The sequence below is a fragment of the Alligator mississippiensis genome, chromosome 3 (assembly GCF_030867095.1).
Source record: "Alligator mississippiensis isolate rAllMis1 chromosome 3, rAllMis1, whole genome shotgun sequence".
NCBI lineage: Eukaryota > Metazoa > Chordata > Crocodylia > Alligatoridae > Alligator > Alligator mississippiensis.
Window position 1 is genome coordinate 248,313,554 of NC_081826.1, and position 16,848 is coordinate 248,330,401.

The window sequence follows — 16,848 nt, forward strand, 5'->3', positions numbered from 1 at the left end:
AGCAGCTGCTGTCGACCCCCAGTTCAGTGCAGCACCTGGTGGCTAGAGTTGCACCACAAGCTGTGCACTGGTCGGGGTCAGCAGAGCTGTTCGGCCTCCCTCGTCTCCAGCTGCCACTGCTACCCCTGCCCCTGCCATGCCACTCTGGGTGGGCAGGCAGGAAGCTTCAGCCCTGTGCCTTCTGCGGCACCATGCAGCTCTAGGCAAGTGGAAGCTTCAGCCCGGCAGCTTCTGCCCAGCACATGGGGATCGGTCACCAGAATGGCAAAGCTGTTCTGCTCCCCTCACCTCCAGCTGAAGCTTCCACCCACCCAGAGCTGCTCAGTACGGAAGGAGCAGGAGCCACAGGTGGAGATGAGGGGAGCAGAACAGCTCTTCCGGCCTCAGCCAGCGCACAGCTTCCACTGGCTTCCAGTGACTCTTCCTCCTCCCACTCCTGCCCCTGCTGCACCGCTCCAGGTGGTGTTGAAGGGAGAAGCTTCAGCCCAGAGGCTTCTACCCAGAACACAGAGATCCAGCTTCAGCTCCAGCTGCCTTCCGCCCGCCTAGTGCAATAAGCAACCTCTGTGGATGGGAAGCAGAGGGTGGAAGGCGGCTAAGAGCTGAAGCCAGAGCTCAATGCACTGGGCAGAAGCCCCCAGGCTGAAGTTTCTTCTCCCTCCACACCACTGCTGCCTGGAGTGGTGCAGCAGGCACAGGAGTGGGAGGAGGAGGAGCCACTGGGGGCAAGGGAAAGCTGCGTGCTGCCTGGGGCCAACAGGGCTGTTCTGCTCCCCTCATCTCCAGTTGCTGCTCCTGCTCCTGCCATTTCTCACCTGCTCACAGTGGCACCAGGAGCTCGGAGCAGGCTGCCATGGGCTAGGGGCATGAGCAGTGGTGGGGGGAGGCAACAGACCATCGAAGCCCAGTCCAGCCTGGCCCCATGACCCAGGGCATGGACAGCAACTAGGCTGTGGCAGCCTGCTCTGAGCACACAGCATTGCCACAAGCAGGCGGCAGGTGACAGATGCTTCACCTCTGCCTGCTGCAATGGCTCATTCTGTCTCTGCCACCATTGCCAGGAGAGGGAGGGGGCAGGGAGCTGCACTCCATTTGCAGTCTGCCTGCAAACCATGGTCCCCACACAGGCCTGGAAGCAGAAGGTGGTGGGTGCTGACCCCCACCCCCTAGGGCTGCCCCAATCCAGGCCGTGCTGCTGCAACGGGAGGCAAAAGCGAGTCAGGCTCCGAGATTAGCCCTGGCTCCCTGCCTCCCCCATATCTGCAGCCAGGTCACATCCCCCCTCCCCATGGCCAGTTCAACACTCCTGCAAGGGACTTGGCCCAGGCACTGCAGCTCGGGCCCTGCCTGAGGGGATTTTCAGCATGGGATGGCACCAGTGCTGTGTCAGTGCCCACATCACTGCTGCCTGCAATGGGGGATTAAACCCCACCTGCCTCTCAGGCTACCGGGGTCTGGCCTCACCCCTACTCCTGCCGCTGAAGCAGCTGGAGCAGCGAGCAAGTGCGCAGTAGTAGGAGGGACCCCTGGCAGGGGCTGCTTCCCCCTTCCCCCTCCGGGCACACCCCAGCTAGGGTCCCTGTGGACCAGGGTTGGGGTTTAAACCCCTCCCCAATCATACTCAGTGGCTTGCCAGGGCCTGGCCATGCCCCCCCCCCCCCGCCCCCCAGCTCAGTTTCTCTCTAGCCAAGGGCTCACTCTAGCATCCCCTGGCTTCTTGCCTAAGCCACTGCAGGCATGTGCCTGCATTTCTGGAATCAAAAGTGAATGCCTATTCAGTGGTAAATTGGTTCAGTCTACACAGGTTAGACTAACCTGCAAAGACTGAATCAATTCAGGCTTGGGCTTTTTGAATATCTGTACCTAGCCATTAGGGAAGATTTACTGATCATTTGTGTCCCCTGAGTTGTGCAAACACAAGTAGCATTTTAGTTTTGTATATCTCAGTCTCTAACCACAGGGCCAACATGCCTGCTTTCCTCTTCCAGAATGGCGTTCAGAGATCCAGTACAGAGCTCCACCTGGAAACCCATAAATAGAAATAAAGTAGCAACTAACTGGCTTTGGGATTTAGATTGATTAAGGCAGCCTACCACTGAGATTCTGAAGTTTGAGAAAATATCCACTGCTCATTGTACAGGCTTTTCTATGAAAAGGTATGAATAGGAGAATAGATGACAGTAATGAAGCAGGTCCTCAGCTGGTATAAATTAGCACAGTCCCATTGAAGTCACTGGAATCATGCCAGTGGATACCAGCTAAGAATCTGGACCAGTACATTCTATTGTCAATACAATTCACTAAAGATTTTATAAAGCCATGTTTAATAGTACATGTTTTTAACTGTATAAACAATTTGGTACTGAGTTTATAGCTCAGTCTCAAAACATGTAATCTCACAAGAATCTGAAGCCGTTCATCTGGTGGTGAGGTTTGTTGCTTTTTTCATTTTTTTTAATCTTCACAAAATTTTCATTTATGTCCTAATTTAGATTCCTAACCTGTAGAAGTCTACACTGCTGATGGACTGCTGATTCAGTACAACACAATTCCATTTCAGCAGATGAGCTCCTGCTGTTCGATTCAGCACACACACAAGTCTGGTAAGGCAGCAAGTGCCTGGGGTGCTGATGGCGTTTTATGTGTAACTTGTTTCTTCAAATAATTTTTTTTCTGTAAATGTGTAAGTATATTTCCAATGACTTGCTGTCTTGCCTATGATCTTTTCCCATGTCTGTAGTAACCACTTATTTTTTCAATTGCTTATCCTTGTGACATCTAAATAAGGCAGAACTGAAGTGTTAACAATACTACCAATTTAAAGCAGCTTTTGCAATGTTGAGAGAAAGCCTTTGGTCATTTGTAAATCCTGGGAAGGAACCTAGAGAATGCTTTGTTCTCCTCACTCTGATCCAGAAGGTAAACTTTACCTATTCTTAAAATTTAAGGCTCTTCCATTTCCAGTGAGGAGGCAATAGCCATAAAGGAGCCTACAGTTGAATGGAGAGGAGAATGTCAGTACATGTAAGCCGGTGCAATGTCAGCGATAATTAGAAGACCCCCTTAGGGCTAAGGAGATTAAAGCTCAGGACCTTCATTGTTTCAGTTGGAGGTAGAGAAAGAGGCAAAACCCATTGTCCAAGTTTTAGCATTTTTAAAACATTTGTAAAGAGTTTTTTGCTTTGCCTTATTTGTTTTTATAAAGAAAAAGCCAAAGAAGAGCTGTGCCTTGGGAACAAATAAAGCAAGTGGAAAACAGACTACAACAGTACAATGTTGTCACTGAGCATCTGGCAAACCAAATGAGTATAAACAACAGTACCTGTGGGTGAGAGCACTTGCAGGAAAGCATTTTGTTGCATCCAAAATTCAATTTTGGTTGAGCAAAAGAATGACTTTTAATCAATCACCTGTATATTTTTATTTTGTATGCACAGCATGATAGAAGGAGAAAAAAAATTATGGTTCCACACATCTGGGTTGCAGCATAGCTTTGTTACTTGGCAGAATGTTATGCTGCAAAATCCACTGATGTTACAAAAGAAGGACTCTACTAAAATAGTTCTTGGATTATTATGGTCAGTTGATTAAAGCAAACTTTCACCAGGTTTCACCTGGAATTTGCAGGTTCTTATGGTCTGTTATACCTTGGATTTGGCAAGTTTGACACAGGAAAGGATTTAATTGGTTGGGTTTTTAATAACAGGAACTAGTAGAATCAGGGAGTTGTTATCCATCAGGGACTGTTATTTTGATAATTTTATCAATATTAAAGCCCAAATTATAAACCATGCTAAAACCAAGGAAAAGGTTTGCAAAGCTGGAATTGCCATGCAGCAATCAAAGAGCTTAACTCTGATAGGTACAGGCCCATATATACAGGGTAGACCTACTTCTCAAATATGCTCCATTTGAGTCCCAAAGTTAACTATGTTCCACACAAATTTTGGTTCTGAAAATAGGCAGGGATTGTTGACAGTGATCTACATCACAAATAAATAATCATGAAATAGAGCTTATAGAAAGAGTTGCTGTATGAAAGAAAAAATCCCACTGCATTTTAGATTTTTACATAAATAATCCATTTGTGTCTCTCTTTTTGAGTTTTGGTCACACGCTGCACCCACACAAGGTCTTTGGCAGCTTAGACAGATGAGTGCAGTGCTGTACTGTGTAAGCAAGAACACAATTAACATTATTACTTGGGCAAAATGCCTCAGAAACTTCCCCAGACTGCCAAGGGAATATGTCAACTGCTATGCTCCTCTGCATCCCACAGGGAACACCACTGAAGGAATCTTGCATCAATCCCCATTTTGCTTACCTGCACAAAGCAGAATTTGGCCCTGAATTCTCAGGGTCACTTCTGTGGCCATTCTTCCCACAGCTTTGGGATGCTGAGGTAGGGGCAATCACAGCCTCCAGGGACTGTTGTCATCTCAGAGAATGCTCAGAGACATAAAGCCAGCTCAAAATCGATAGTTCCCCCAATCCTCTGCATAAAAGTGTGCAGGAACACTGCACACTCTGGCACCACCCTATCCTTGGCTTACCCAGGTGGGATGCTCCTGACCCCACCACCAGCTGCTGAAACTTAAAAAAGCTCTTAAACAGTATGCTAGAGGCCATTTTGCCTGTCCCAGAATTGAAAACATAAATCATGGCTCAGGGGACCTTTTATTTCCCACCTGAGCTACAGTAAGCATAAACCTTTAGTCATTTTAACCCACTAATTGCATTCCTCCTTTAAGAAGTTTTCCCTTGTGCCTCTTTACTCCTAGCAGAGATAGTATAGATGGAATCAGAGATCCATTTAGAAAGGTAAGCAAACACTAAAAACTGTGGGCAACAGTGGAGAAGTGGAGCAGCCTGTTAAATTAATTTAGCAGGAGAGCCTGGGAGGTTAATTTCCAATGGTAAGATGGGCAATTTTAAACAGTTAAATTAAATAGTCTCTTTACAAATACTGTTCTTGAAGGGTAATCAGTGAGACCTCTGGTTTAGGAGGAAATAAATCAATTAGGCTGCCAACATAAAACCTCTGGAGCTTAGAGCACAATCAAGTGGTATGACTCCCACATTTGAAGTGACTCCCGTGTATTATCATTATAATGCCTAAAACAAAGGAGAGATTGCATAACAAGTAAAATGTGAATTACAATTTTATGTTTTTTTCACATTTATATCTACCTTGCTACTTCCACTGCTACTGCTTCCTGCTAGGTTTGTATTTTATTTCCATTATTTTCTATACCAGCTTTCTTGCCTTTTACCTAGAATGGAACAAGAGCCATAGAAACAGCCCATCCTCCACACCAGCCAGGGAGAAAAGTGTGGGCAAAAAGGTATGAATTGACAAGATACAAAAGGTAGAGGTGCACCAGTAAAGATTTTTCTTGGATGATACTGATGGCCGATTATTAACCAGCCATGTCAGCCAATACCAATCTGACTGCCAATATGCAGCCCAGCAGCTTGGAGAACAGCGTCCAGCTGGTAAGTCTGTTAGGGGGAAAGGGGCATGGGCGGGTGGGGGGCAGATTGAAGCCCCCATGGTGAGGGAGGGAGTGGGGCTTGGGCACGGGCACAGGCAGGTCCTGCCCAGCCAGGCTGGGGTGGGACATGGGATGGAGCCACAGGTGGCTCGTCTGGGAGATGCAGGGAAGTGGGGTGGGGGCACGGCTCTCTCCCACTGTGCACGCCACGGGGAAGGCATGGGGGGCATATGCTCCTCAGATCTGTGCACAGGCCGAGGGTGGGCTGCCCGCTGTGGGCTCGGGTCCAGTGGCTGCACTAGCCTTTTCCTGGCTGCAGGGGTGAGGGGGGCTGGGCCAGGGCTGCACTCGGGGAGGGTGGGGATGGGGCAGGCAGCAGCAGTGCTGGGAGCAGGGACTACAAGTGGGGGGCTACAGCAGCTTCTGGGGTGGCTGCATCCCACCCTGTAATTCCCCCTCCCAGTGCTGCCCCTTCCTGCCCTGAGAGCAGCCCCAGCCCAGCCCCCTGCCAGGAAGAGGCCAGCACAGCCTCTGGTCCTGAGCCCAGAGTAGGCAGCCCATCCTTGTCCCGTGCACAAATCTAGGGGGCACATGCCCCCTCCATGCCTTCTCTGGGGTGCATGCAGTGGCAGGGAACTGCTCTCTCTCTCCCTACCCCACTATACCTCTTGGACAAGCCGCCCATGGCTCTGCCCCATGTCCTGCCCTGGCTGGGCAACACCTGTCCCTACCCCACTTCCTCCCTCACTGTGGGGGCCTCGATCTGCCTTCCCCATGCTCCTTCCCCCAACAGTCTTACTGGCCAGATGCTGCTCTCCTAGTTGCCAGGCTGCGTTTCTAGCTGCATGCATGCTGTGACTGTGTGCATGCACATGGCATTTATCAGTTACATTATCAGTCCAAAAAAGCTGATTGCCAATAATGTAAATTTTCCTTTTATTGGTGCTGATCCGATATGGACCAATATATCGGTGCTCCTCTAACATAGAACATAACATCTGCAGGAATTTCACCTGCTACCCTGAATCCCTGAAATCTGCTGAAGTCACTAGGCAGGGTTATCCAAAAATCAGCTGAACTTTTTTTTCTTTTTTCTTTTCTATTATGCTTGGCTGCACTGTTATATTTTAAAACCCAATCCCTGGGCAAGAAGGGCCATTTAATTAGATGTGCTACTATATTCAGGAAGGAATAATAATGTTCCTTTGCACTTCTGTAGCCCCTTTTTGTCCATAGATACAAAACCTATTACTGAAGATCTTTCTTATCCATGGTTTTATAAATGGTACACAGAGGCCAAGAGAGGTTAAGTTATGGCCAGTTGCCTACTGATTACTGATAATGGCTGAGGACAAAAAGCAGGCTTCCTGATTCCTGGGTTAGGACTTACTTCACTAGATTAGAGGTTCTAAAATTTAGTGTTCAGTGATCCACTGGTGGCCTGCAGATCATTCAGTGATGATTTGCAGAGTGTTGTCTGTTTACAGGATCATGGCTTTCTGCCATGTATCCAGCTGTTTCTACTGATATACAGATCTTTCATTGCAAATGAGATCCTGGAAGCTGCAAAAACAGCTAGGAAGAAGAAGCAGGAACAGCTTAGCTAGTGGCAACTGTTGAGAAGAGGAAACAATATCTCCTCAGGGATAAGAGACCCTAGGATGACTGGAATTGTCAACTGCCAGGGCAGTCAAATGATTAGGAAAGAGAACAATAACGTTGTCCACTATCAGCATTCAAAATTTATGAGTCAAGACCACCCAGACATAAGACTGCCAACAAAATTAGCATTAGAGATATTAGTATTAGTACTGTGATTAATAATAATTAATATTCTCATAACTCCAGGATCGACTTTAAGGGAAAAAGTCCAAAACAAATCAAAAGAAAATAATGCAGGACCTATATTAATATTGCAAGAACTGGCAAAAATTTAAGGCAAGTGAGAAGGTCAGTCCAAGGATTGACATCAAAGTGAGGAAAGTGGAAAAATATAGATGAAGAAATAAAGGAAATGTGGAACGTGTTTAACTGTTTTCATAGAGGACAAAACATTTAATACAATGAGATAGGGAATATGCATAAATACTTTGATAATAAGACTTCCACAAGTAAGAAGCTGATATAATTGTGGTTTGCCAACATGAACAGAAATAAAAATAATCTACACAATTGCAAACAAAAGAGGAGATCCACACAATGGAATTATACACCAGGAATTATACACCTAGGAAAGGGACCTTCTGGGTCATCAAGTTCAGTCTCTTGATATCAACAGCAATTATATCCCTTATATCCAATCTCAGACTTCATTTTGCTACACTAAACAGGCCAAGCTCTTCTTATTTCCTCTCATAAGATGGGCATTCCATACCTGTGGTCATCTAGTAGCACTTCTCTGTTCCTGTTCCAATTTCAGTTCATTTTTCTTGAACATTATAGACCAGAACTGTGCACAGTATTCCAGCCAAGGTATCACCAATGCCTTCTACAATAGCTTAACTTCTTTTCTTGCCTTTATAATAAAATACCTGAGCAAGCTTTTAATATTTATTATGATATTCTTTACAATCTACCTCATCTTCACTTTTGGCAATTCTCAATTGAGCCTTGCATGTCTTGATCTCTAAAACACAGTTCTCCAATCTTATAGGTCTTTCCTTCTCATCTAAGGGGTCTGCTGCTAGATCCTTTTGTTAAGCAGGTGATTGCAAATTCTTTGTTGTATGTAGAACCTGCTCTCTCCTTTACTTCATCATATTCTTAAAAACTAAATGAAACTCTACCATGGCTGTTACATTTTCCTATCCGTTAGTCCTATGAGGCAACACTTCTAGCATATATTGCTTCCATCGGGAGCCACTCTTGGCTAATGTGCAGCCCAAATTTCTGCACCTAGTCATCTTCATGTCTGCCATAATTTCAGGTTTCCTCCCTTGCTGTTACCATTGCCATGGTTGCACACCCACACACCTGTACCAGCACAGTACAATCCTCCCCACATACCAACCTCAATAACTACAGACCCCAAATAAACAAATGCCCAAATAGCAGACACAAAGATTGTTCCTCCTTCATGCTGTTTAAGTCACTTGCAAAATCTGCTGTTCACTTGCTCCCACTAAGTTCAGGTTTCTTGACTTTTAAAACTTTGCCTGAGTCATTTTTTTCCATTTGCTCATTCCCTTGCCCCAAAGACAGACAGTTTTGTGGTTAAGGCATGCAAATAGTAGGTAGTAAATTTGGGTTATATTCTTAACACTTCCTCAGCCTGCAAGTAAATCATTTCACTTCTCTGTGCCTCAGTTTCCAGAGATCTAATATGAAAGTCATAATATCTTCCTCACAGAAGCCTTGTCAGGTGAATTTGACTGATATGTGTAAAGATCATTGGGATTTCCCTGCTAAAATGTACTAAGTAAAAGTCTGATACCTAAATATTTGGGAACTTTCTACTGACTTAATTGGCCACTGGACCACATCTTAAGTGAATGGTATTATTACAAGCTATTGTTATACTGTTAAATCATAACGGTAGATTGTACATGTAAGCCAATAAAGAAATGAGCACAGGATTGTAAAAAGCCTATCCAAATTCCCTCCCCCTCCAAAAAAATGTGAATGCTGGTTTACTATGGTATGTTCTTTATTTGTGAGAAATATAAATAAGGAAACAACTGAATATGTTTATAACTACAGATTCAAAGATGCTATCTTCTGTCCATACCTCAAATAAATATTTACATGACAATTTAGAGCTCAGTGCTGCCACTGCTGAAATCAAAAGAACTCTGGATATTGACGTTGATGAGAATAGGCTCTTAGGCCATGTCCCTACATGCAGGCATATGCAGTTTGTGGCACCACAAACCTCTTTTTGGCACCACAAATGTTCAAATGTGCCCCACACTGCAAATTTGTAGATTGGGGCCAAAATTTGCTACCAGGATTTCCCAGTAGCAAAAAAAAAAAATTAAAAAAATGGAGCAAAAAGCAATGGTGTGCCAGCACACACAGAGGCTGGGCTGTCCAGGCAATGCTCTGCTTGCCATCCAGGCTTCTGTGCTACTGAACCTGTGCCCCTGCTGCTCCAAGCTACCAGGTAAGACTGCTGGGGCCAACTGGCCCCAACCTCCAGCTCTCCTGGTTGAAGAGCCTGGAGGAGATGGGCAAGGGAAGTTTGACTTTTGCGGGACAATTTGTCCCACAATGAAGCACACATGCAGGGGTGTGCACTGCGGCAAGTGTGCCGCTGCAAGCACACGCCCCTGCATGTCTGGATGCGCCTTAGTGGTTAAAAACACTGGTTCTGTATACTTCCCATTTTATTTGCAAGGCTTATGTTATATTGTTGTTTAATAACATAGAAGCCTGATTCTCTTAACTTAAAAAAACAAGGTCACATGGAGTTGCCATGAAGCTTGTGCAAATGACTATGTATGTATAAAAATAGTTGGTTAAACACTAACTGACCATTTGTACACAAATATCAAATTTGCATGTGTATTTGTGGCAACTGCACATACAAATCAGACATGCAATTACTGGCATTTTTTTCCAGGCATCCTTAGGTTTTGAGGTTTTGAAAAAATCAGGCCCTAAAGGTTTTGTAGTTTACTTTCAGTGACAAGTTGTGGGTGTTCCAGTTTTGTATCTACTGACTTGGGACAAGTGGATATTCTGCAGAGAGCTCGCTCTCCTTTCTTTCAAATTACCTCTCTTTCCACACACGTTTCACCACTGGCAAAATGTGTTCATTTGATGAACACTGGGTTCAATGGTCTTTATATAGCCATTAAATCTTCATGAAAGGTTAGAAATAGCCATTCAAATATAAATATCTTTCTCTTTTTTATACAAGCTAACTCAGTAGACCCTACTCAGTTTCTGTGTGCCTAATTTTTATGGTTTCAAGTGAAAACCAAACAGTACAGCTGTTTGAGTTTGCTTAACTACCCTTGCTGGTGTGGGAATATAAATGTGTTCTGAAATCATCTTCCTAGGGAACATCCATTCAAATTAACAGGACAACAGCAAATGCCTGGAGTAGAGAGCCAGATCCTGAATTAGTACACCAGAGATTTCCATTGATTTCAACAGAACAATGCTGATTAACACCAGGTAAATCTGGAATCATATGTTCAGCCATTTCTGAGAAGTGTATTAAATTTTATTAGATATATCTGGTATGTTATTCAGTACTAAACACACTTAACATTTAAAGAGTAATAATAAATAATAAAGATAGAAACTTTGAACATTTATATACAATATCTTTCCCCCAGAAAGATTCCAAAGTGCCTTATAAACTACATATCCCCTCATCCACCATTTTAAGGGTATTAGATCTTTACTGAGTAGAAAGGGTGACATTTTAATTACTAGTAAGCATTCCCTAATGCTTTGCCTAAACATACAGAATTTTACAAAAAAGTTCCTGTGTTTCTAAGAGATTCAGCTTCACTGGCATGCAAAACATTGGGAATATTCTTAGTATAGCTAATACTCTAAAGGATCCCACCAAACTAATGATCTCACTTGTACTTAGCTTGTAAAATATTCTAAGAACCCAGGGCTTAGTAGTATGGTACTTGTAGGCTTTGGAGTTATCACTTTTTAAGATGAAAAGAGAATGTGTGCAGATACTAAAGTAATAAAAGACATGTAAAAGCACAGATAGAAAACATTTGGTTTGCAGCCAAAGTAAGACAAATTGCATTAGGAGGGATGGGACCACCTTTCTCAAATAAAAGCACAGGTATGAAGAATAAATAAATATTCTCAGAAACATTCTCAGGACCAAATTTTGAGAGAAGCAACAATAATACAGATTCACTCTTCACAAGGAACTGTAAATAGCATCTGTTTGTTGATTAGGCAAATTTAATAGCCACCTGTACAAATGACCATTTAACAATGTTGGCTCCCTCTACTGTTCTGCAGCTGGCCAACAGTTGGTCAATTTTGACTCTTCAGTTAATTTCAAATTTTGTGGGGGAATAGGAGGAAAACTGTGGGGAGGGGAATTGTAAAATTTTGTTTTGGAACAGATCTAAGTTGATATAATTTGGGTTTTTGCAGAAAAACTTATTATCCATCTCAGGGGTTTTCAATCGGGGGTACATGTACTCCGGGGGGTACTTAGGATGGCCTCATGGGGAAACTCGGTAGTGGGTGCTGCCACCACCCCCCTGGCTCCCTGTCTGGCTGTCAGGGGCCTCCTGCGTTCTTGACCGGCTGCCGGGGGCATGCAGACCCGGAAAGGTTGAAATCCCCTGATCTATAGGATTGAAAGTTAGTCTGATGGACATATGTACACTATTAAAGGTGTACATCAAGGAGTACAACAGGGAAACATGCCATGTGTGCTTTGTGTTATGTTCCACCCCAAACTGATGCAACTGTGGATGCTGGGCTCCACAATTTAGGAAGGATGTGGAGAAGCTTGAAAGAGTCCAGAGGAGAGTCATGCGCATGATCAGAGAGCAAGAGAACAGGCCTTATGAGGAGAGGCTGAGAGTCATGGGACTCTTCAGCCCGGAAAAACGCAGTCCCAGGGGTGACTTTGTGGCAGCCTATATGTACATAAGGGGTGTGCATCAGGATCTGGGGAAACACCTGTTCACCGGAGCACCCCAGGGGATGACAAGTTCCAATAGTCACAAACTCCCGCAAGACTGTTTTAGGCTGGAAATAGGGAAACATTTCTATACTGTCTGAGCCCCCAAGGCCTGGAACAAACTCCCCCCCAGAGGTGGTGCAAGCACCTACTCTGGACACTATCAAAAAATATTTGGACATTTATCTTGCTGGGATCCTTTGACCCTAGCTGACTTCCTGCCCCTTGGGCAAGGGGCTGGACCCATTGATCTTACGAGGTCCCTTCCAGCCCTAATGTCTATAAAATCTATTAAATCAATATAGCTACCTTAGGGTAGTACTTAGAGACTACATTACATTGGTATCAGGGTGTAGCATATTGAGCAAGTCTGCCATGCTTTGATGCAGTACTCCCAGGCAAGGTCCTTTGATGGTGTAGTCATATACTAAGTCATCAATGTGTTTTATTACATCAAATTTCTACTGCATCTGGATATACATATGCAGTTAAGACAGCACTTTGAAAACAGAATGAAATAGCATATATATTATTTTCTGAACAATAATGCTCAAACCATTATTTCTTTTCCTTTGGCATGTGAAAGTAAAGTACCAATAGAGCTGTATAGACACTGACTCCCTAAATTCTGCAAATAAGGCGATACATCAGATGTTTGATTAAATAATACCAAGATATGCCAAAATGATATATTAGACATTTTGAAGAACACTGTACACAGTATTAACAGAGCTTATGAAAAATCGTAGCCCATGATATGATTTCTAGTAAAAGATACCAAAGATTGGTTTGGATTTGATCATTTGAGTTAATGTCTGTGGAATTTTCAACCACGTCCCACACCGTGGTTTTGCAAGAGGTACTTCCTTTGTGCCTGACATAGCCATATAGCTGTCACTACACATTTTATTGGAAGACCCTGAAAGATGCTGGTTCCTGGCTTAGACTGCACTAGGTTTAGCACATCAGATGACAGTATAGCATGTCCTATTGTGTTCCTGTGATAGGATATCTCTTTCTTATTATAATCTGTCTGCTACCAGGAGTTTGCCAGGGAATTGGCTGAGGTGCACGCTCCCGGTGCATGGTTGTCATGGGAGACTTTAACTACCCAGACATCTCACGGGAGGAGCGCTCAACCAAATCTGAGTGGTCGCAAAGCTTTCTCTCGTGTGTGGATGAACTCTATCTGAAGCAGGAAGTCTACGGGCCGACAAGAGGTAAAGCGCTGCTCGACCTCGTAATGGCAACCGGGGACAACCAAATCAGTGACCTAACAATCAAGGGAAGCTGGGTGACACTGACCATGAGCTGATCACCGTCACCATCTGCCGTGAAGTTGGCAAGTCAGTCAGTAATACAGAAGTCCTCGACTTCAGGAAAGCTGACTTTGACAAGCTAAGGAGGCTTGTCAGTGAGGCCCTAAAGGGCCACAACCCAAAGGGGAGGGGAGTTCAGGACAAGTGGTTGCTCCTTAAGGGAGCAATCCTGGATGCTCAAGCAAAGTCCATCCCATGTCAGAGGCAGGTCAGCAAAAGGGCACAGCAGCCCCCTTGGCTCTCCAGGGAACTGGCAGACCTTCTGCATCTTAAAAGGAAGACTTACAAAGGATGGAGGACTGGAACCACCGCTAAAGAGAAATACTCTGCTCTGGTCCAGAACTGCAGCGAGCAAACCGGGAAAGCCAAGGCTGCTATGGAACTCCAGCTAGCTACAAATATCAAAGACAATAAAAAGTCCTTTTTTAGATATGTGAGGAGTCAGAGGAAAAGCAAGGGCAACTTTGGACCTCTGCTAAACCAGATGGGACAGCTGACAACCGATGCCCATGAAAAAGCAAACTTGCTAGATGGGTACTTTGCGTCAGTTTTTAACCAGTCCCATGGGACGCCCCTGCCCACTGTGGGTCAGGGAGCTCCGGGTGAGGGAGATTCCTTGCCTCCATCGAAGCTGACCTCATGAAGGAACACCTTGAGAGGCTGGACACCTTCAAGTCAGCCGGCCCTGATGGTTTACACCCAAGAGTACTCAAGGAGCTGGAAAGCATCATAGCTCAGCCCCTGGCATGGATCTTTGCGAACTCCTGGTGCTCTGGTGAAGTGCCTGACAAATGCAGTGCCTATCTTCAAGAAAGGGAGGAAAGTGGATCCGGCAAACTACAGGCCCATCAGCCTGACCTCTATCCTGGGCAAGGTCTTGGAAAAGATTATCAAAGAGGCCGTCCTTAAAAGGCTAGCAGACGGCAATATCCTGAGGGATACCCAGCATAGGTTTGTTGTGGGTAGGTCTTGCTTGACCAATCTCATTTCCTTTTACGGCCAGGTGACCTATCACCTGGACAAGGGGGAAGAGATTGATGTCGTATATCTTGTCTTTAAATAAAGCCTTCAGTCTGATATCCCATGATCACCTCTTGGCAAAACTGACTAACTGCAGCCTCAACCTCACCATGATCCGTTGGCTGGGGAATTGGCTCCGCAGTAGGACCCAGAGGGTGGTGGTTGACGGAAGCCAATCATCTTGTTGCACGATCACCAGTGGGGTCCCTCAAGGCTCTGTCCTAGGGCTTATACTGTTTAACATCTTCACCAATGATGTGGACATTGGTGTCAGAAGCAGACTATCCAAGTTTGCCGATGACACCAAACTCTGGGGTAAAGCATCCACACCTGACGACAGGAAGGTAATCCACGCAGATCTTGACAAGCTCATTAAATGGGTGGATGAGAACCTGATGGTGTTCAACACTGAAAAATGCAAGGTTCTCCACCTTGGGAGGAAAAACCTGCAGCATGCTTATAGGCTCGGCAGTGCTACGCTGGTTAGTACTACAGATGAAAGGGACTTGGGGGTTATGATTGACCACAAGATGAACATAAGCCTTCAATGTGATGCTGCGGCTAGTAAAGCAAGCAAAACGCTGGCTTGTATCCATAGATGCTTCTCAAGCAAATCCTGGGACATCACTCTCCCATTGTACTGAGCCTTGGTGAGGCCACAGCTGGAGTACCGCATCCAGTTTTGAGCTCCACAATTCAAAAAGGATGTGGAGAAGCTTGAGAGAGTCCAGAGAAGAGCCACACACATGATCAGAGGTCAGATAAACAGACTTTATGATAAGAGGCTGAGAGCCATGGGACTCTTCAGCCTAGAAAAGTGCAGGCTCAGGCCACATTAGCCAGTTTCCAATCCCCCAGCACCTGGCCAGATGACCACGAATGCTCATACAGCTGGGCCAAGGGCTCCGTGATGACCCCTGCCAGCTCCCTCAACACCCTTGGGTGGAGAGCATCTGGACCTGCAGATTTAAAAATGTCTAGCCCTTCCAGAAGATCCCTAACTACATCTGCACTGACTGAAGGCCTGACAGAGCTATCCCCAAGATTGTATCTACCTCTGGTAGGTGGGATATCCCGGTCCCTGTTCAGGAAAACAGGCAAAGAAACTGTTAAAAATATCAGCTTTCTTGTCTGGCGTGGCCACAAGATTACCGTTTGCATCTTGCAGAGCCCCTACATTGCCTGGTGCCCTCTTCTTGCTCCCAAAGTACTTGAAAAAGGACTTTTTGTTGTCCTTAATCCTGGACGCTAGCCTGAGTTCCATCTCCACCTTGGCCTTCCTAATAGCCCTCCTACACTCCCAGGCCGAGGAGGAGTACTCCTCCTTGGTGATAGCTCCTCCCTTCCACTGGTTGTACGCCCCCATTTTAGTCCTCAGGCATTCCTGAATGCCCTTGCTGAGCCAAGGGGGTTTCTGAGCACTCTTACCCCCCTTGCTTCTCTCAGGGACTGTTATCCTTTGGGCCTGGAGAATTGCCCCCTTAAGGTACGACCATCCCTCGTGGACTCCCATCTCATATACCTTCTGGGCCCTCAGTGTCTCCCCCACTAGTCTCCCCACTAGTCTCCTAATCTCATTGTTCTCAACAATGTTCTCCTGCACAAGCATTTAAAAAGACACCATTCCTGTTTGTTGTGCTTACAATCCTGTAAAACCAATGACAGCTCATACATAGTTTACTGCAGGGGTTATCAACCAGGGGTATGTGTACCCTGTGAGGTACTTGAGAAAGCCCTGGGGGGTCCGTGCGGACAGGTGGGGACAGAGTACTGCCATGCACCATCCTGTGCTGCCGCACAGGTGCCACCCACCTGGCCGGACACGGGGAGCAGGGGAAGCTTGCATGTGGTGACTGCTGCCACTCTGCATTCAGCCGTGCACCAACCCCCACCCCTGCTCTGCATCCAACCGCAGGGGGTACACTGCTCCAAAATGGCTGAAAACCCCTGGTTTACTGAATGTCATAGGGTAAGATAAGTGGTGCAGGAATCCTACAGAGATTATTTTTTAGAAGTTCTGAAGAAGCAACACGGCCTAAGGAGAGATATAAAACTGATGAGGCAAATTGTAAAGCTGGTGAGGCAAATTATTTAGTGAACATGGGAGGGAGATTTTCCCAGGTATAAAGGGAAAACTCAAAAGGCAAGAAGAGGAAGGTAGAAGAATACAAACTGCTGAAACTATTGGGCTAGGTACAGACATTTAAAAATCCCAAGGCGGAATTGATCTAAGTGACACAGTTTTCTGTAAGTGGCATAGCTTAGATTGGTAGCAAACAGAATGCACATTTGCCATTTGGTGGGAGGGAGAGAGGTAAGGCAAATCTTTTAAACCAGTCTGTGTGCTGAATTTCTGTTCTGTTATGTGTATAGACTGGTTTTGTGTGCCAAACTT

At 45.4% G+C, this 16,848-nt stretch overlaps 1 protein-coding gene across 1 annotated transcript in view; it reads right to left on the bottom strand.

The window, feature by feature from the left end:
- The window catches only part of VCAN (versican), a 153,515-nt gene that overhangs the window by 113,256 nt on the left and 23,411 nt on the right, over positions 1 to 16,848 (bottom strand). The gene's annotated exons all lie outside the window — the stretch shown is intronic.